General features: G+C 36.6%; 1 protein-coding gene across 2 annotated transcripts in view; it reads left to right on the forward strand.

Moving 5' to 3' along the window:
* Positions 1–247: 247 nt before the first annotated feature.
* Positions 248–4,568, forward strand: part of LOC105459061 (proton-coupled amino acid transporter 1-like) — a 12,631-nt gene continuing 8,310 nt past the window's right edge. The window contains exon 1 of one of the 2 annotated variants that reach the window (XM_011704740.1): positions 248–335. The gene's annotated coding sequence lies outside the window, so the exon portion shown is untranslated. Of the gene's footprint in view, positions 336–3,049; positions 4,005–4,568 lie in introns of those variants that run through there. The other variant, XM_011704738.1, reaches the window with a different exon arrangement.

Below are 4,568 nucleotides of genomic sequence, written 5' to 3' on the forward strand. Positions count from 1 at the left end.
ATCTGTCGTATGGATCGCGCGGAGGGTAGTTACCCTCCCCGGTGTGACCTAAAGGGAATCCGTCCTTAATTCTCGCGGACAGTGGAAAGGCGCCGTGGCTGCCTGCGGCCGCGCGCGGCATTTTCTCGTTGCTCAAAGCACGCGCCCGCAGCCCCTCGGCCGAATGCGAAGCCCGCGTCGGGGATGCTGCCAGGGGGCGCGTGCCCGCACGCACGAGAATTCGCCTCGCGGTCTTTCGTCCCCTCCGTCGTAACTTAGTTTACACGCTGTGTAGCTTGTGATACAGTGTCACCCTCGCGTGCGTGCTGAGCGACGAACGAATATAAGACGCGAACGTAAGTTCTGCACGGGGTTGCGATCTTTACTGGCGCATTATCATCATCTTTTCGCGTTCAGATTAGCGGTATCAACTGTAGCTAGTAGTAGCAACGATGCCTGAAGCTTTCTGTTTCCCTCTAAGCTATATTGTTCATCTTGTTAAGCCGATTCTGTGCATTATTTATGTGATTTCTCCGTACGAGCTTTCAGACCTCGTTTCAAGAAGAGACTTGTGATAGTTTGCAAAGTATAACGTTTTGTCCCTTTTTTATTTATTGTGATCAATCTTCTTTCTGATAGCGTCTTCAGATAACAAAGAAGATGTACTTTGTATCAAAGTATTTATATATTGTATCCTTAAAAAAGTTATTGTCGGCTTCTATCGCGTCGATCCACTCAAAGATTTAACTTAATAGTTCACCGAGATCATTAAAAATTACATAAAATAAGATAATTTAAATTTGAATTGGATTACGTTCGATGAAATTTAAATATGAGAAATAAGTGCTAAGTGTACCAAAATTTCGCGGTTTTCTCGAAGAAAATTAATTGAATTTAATTGTTACTTATCAGTTAAAATTATTGAGCACATATCTTGAGAATAATATAAATTCACAATTAAATTTCACTATGCAGGCGCGAGAAAAATCATTTAGATCAGGAACGTTACGGGAAAATGCATCGGTGAACTATGCGTCAGAATTACATAACATATCGCTTGGCGCTTTTTCGTAACGAGATTCCAAAGTCGTAAGTTATGAGTCTCAAATCGCAAGTTTATTCCGATTTTAAATTGTTGCATGCGAATCTGCTTCCAATTTTAGATTATTGAATTTGTGCATGTATTTCAGTAACGCGGCAGACAAGCAGACAACTTTTAAAACTATCAACTTAAGATATAAGATATTGTAAGAGAATAAGAATCTTATAGAAATTGTTGGTTTAGACAAGGAATAACGAGGTTGTTAAGGTCGATTCCGTTTATTTCTTCTAATGCTTTGTCTTTATAAAGTAAATTCTTATTAGATGAAAAAGATTTAAATATTGAGAGATCGAAATATTACGTTAGAAAACATTTAGAATCTTATAATGCTAACACAATGCGTGGAGAGAGAAGCTATTAATAATATATTTTAATAAATAATATATGAAGAAAATCAGATGTCTTTTCATGTAGTTTGAATAATTAGTGTCAAATATTTTCTTATATAATATTTGGTGACCTCTCTTCTCAAATACATCCTTGTTGATTTGATATTAAGATTGAAGTTTTAAACAAAGAATAACAGGATTTTTTATTCCTTTTAATTCTTCCGCTTTAAAAATACAATAAAACTCTATCAAAAAATATGTTAAGGGACAAGACAATTTCAATAACCAAATGATGAAAATAATAAAGGCTCATTAGCTCTTCCCTCTACCAGTACTTATTATTATAATTTCGATTATAAATTGACGTTCAGCTAGAAAATTGAAGTCCAGTCTAAACTCCGATCCATTAGTATCAAATCAACGAAAATGTATTGTGATGAAGGTCGCGAAAGTAAAGGAAAATGTTTGACAATATTTATTCGAAATACATCGAGAAACGTGACTTTCTGATTTTCTTTGATGAACTATATTAAGGCCTATGTAACAAGCTATCGTCATTTGTCGTCATTTTGTCGCCACTTTTCGTCAAAATGACGTCTAATGTCGTCAAAATATCACAAAGAACGCTTGCCACCTAGGCGATTTTTATCGTAATTTTAACGTTATAAAATTTGATAAACAATATTGTGAGATGTCTTAAATCTTTATCGTCTAATAAAGATTTACATAAACGGAGTACAGAAATAGAATTCCATTTATTTAACAAATTCATGCTTAGTGACAAATATATGAAATATCACAGAGCTCGTATTATTCGAACCAAGTATGTGCTAGCGTATATAAAATATATCTCGATGTATTTCGAATAAATATTGTCAAACATTTTCCTTTACTTTCGCGACCTTCATCACAATACACTTCCGTTGATTTGATACTAATGGATCGGAGTTTATAGATCAAAGTTTTAACACATATAAGTAACGGTCGCTCGCGCGCGCGTGTAAATATAACGTGTTCGGTTTGTCTATATTATGTATTATGTACCTCAGTCGACGTTATGTACCTTTATCTTATTAGCTAGATAATATAAATTGAAGTTATAAATCGATCATTAATTAAATCTTTTTAATGACACGATATGAAAAAACTTATCTGTCATAATTTTATAACAATACCGATGAGATTCCATAAATATTCCATAAATTTCTGCAGTCTCTCTCTCTCTTTTTCCCTTTCATTGAAGAAATATAAAATATATGTAAATAAGTACAGTCGAGAAAAATGATAGCTATTTTGACACAGATTCTATGTTCTCTTCCAACATGTGCTTTACAAAACACGTTACATCTCATCTAAGCTATCACTCACGCTGACGGTCCTCGAACTCTAATTTTACCAGCTGCCCAATCCTTTCTCACCGCTCGACGCACGCTAAGAGATTCGTGCAATTACACAAATATCTTGGCGGTCGCGGACTATGTTTTCCCGTCGCGGGAAAACACTTACGTAATACAATTCTCGAGCTCTCGTAAACCATAAGATAAATGTTGACGTCTGTGGAAATATGAATTAAACCGCAGATATAAACCGACCACTTATCGATTTATGCGAGCGATGACTAAAGCCATTTGCAATATTGATTTCATCTCGGCGAGCAAAGCAACAATCGGGAAAAATAAGAAAACGGATATCTATAATAGCATCTCTTATCTATGATAAAGAGCGATTTTTTTTATTGTTTCTCTTTTTTTTTAGTAGAAAAAGCACGCAAAAATTAAAGTTCAATGCTGTTACAATAATTTATAAATGTAAAGGAATATTTGTAACTCTCGGCTGCGATGTACTATAATAATCGGCAATGGAAACATGTGCTCCTCTTAATAGACCTGGAGTCTCTCCCCGTCACAGTCGCTATTATTGCGCTTTAGAGTATCATATGAACCCGTCGCATAAATCTCCATGTCTCGTGCACGCCACCCACATACATACGTGCATACCGAATAATTATTTCCTATCTTTTTCTCGTAATACAGCACTGTTCTCCATATTAAAAATCTTATATTAATGTTATATAACAGAAGCTTACCGCTATTTTTTAATATCGCTGTTATTAAAAAGGACGTTGCACTCTTACTAGAGATTTACTGTAGAGATTTTCCGTTAAATCATTGAGATATTATCTATTAATAAGCCATTAATTAGTCTAAATGAACGTGGATTGCCGAAACAGATCTGCCGCTGGGAGTGAAAATTTAAATCGCGCAAAGTTGATCGGCAAAAATCGGTCGCGCGATTCTCGCGTTTTTTCCCGAATTTCGGAATCTCGGTGCAATAGCACGCGGCGCGAAATCACGCGGTGCCTAAATCTTCGCTTAGTCGGCGTGCTCTTACGGGATGCCGTTTTAACTCGCTGCATCACGTGACGAACTGTATGCTGAATGCGTACACCGCGATAGAAATTGATGTGGTGCGGGGCAGTCGCGAGACATCCTCGGTCGGTCGCTGACGCATTAGCGCCCGCGGGACAATCGTTTCCTCAGAGTCGGTTTTACATCCGAGGGTTGTAGTCGCGTTTTACGGATGCATTTAACCCGGTAAGTCGAATCTCCCGGTCGCTCCTTCTCCGTTCGCCGAAATCGATTTGAATGCTTCGACAACGTGCCCGTCTCTTCACAATCTTCTGATCGCGAAATAAACTTCACTGCTTTCTCGTTTTCCTTATTTGGTTCTGCAAAACACTTTAATAAGAAATAACTACGTCCAACAAGTACGTGAGTGAGAAAGAGCTAAAAACGAGTCGGTTACGAGTTGTAGAAAAATATCGTTGTTAAAGTGTTTTGTAGAAACACTTAACGACGATATTTTTGTAAAATATTTTAACTCTACTCACGTACTCTCTAAAAGTGAATCAGTGGAATCATCACTGATTGTCAGTGTCATATCCTTTTCCAGTGACATACTTATAGAACTGTGATAAACAGTGATTATTTCAATGTCGCTTCAATGATAATTCACTGATTTAAACAGTGAATATCACTGAAAGACAGTGAATTTCACTGTCAAACAGTCAAATTCACTGTCTTTCAGTAATATTTACTGTTTAAATCAGTGTATTATCACTGAAGTGACATTGAAATGGTCACTATTTATCACAGTTA

Source organism: Wasmannia auropunctata, unplaced genomic scaffold, assembly GCF_000956235.1.
Source record: "Wasmannia auropunctata unplaced genomic scaffold, wasmannia.A_1.0 LD334213.1, whole genome shotgun sequence".
Classification (NCBI taxonomy): Eukaryota; Metazoa; Arthropoda; class Insecta; order Hymenoptera; family Formicidae; genus Wasmannia; species Wasmannia auropunctata.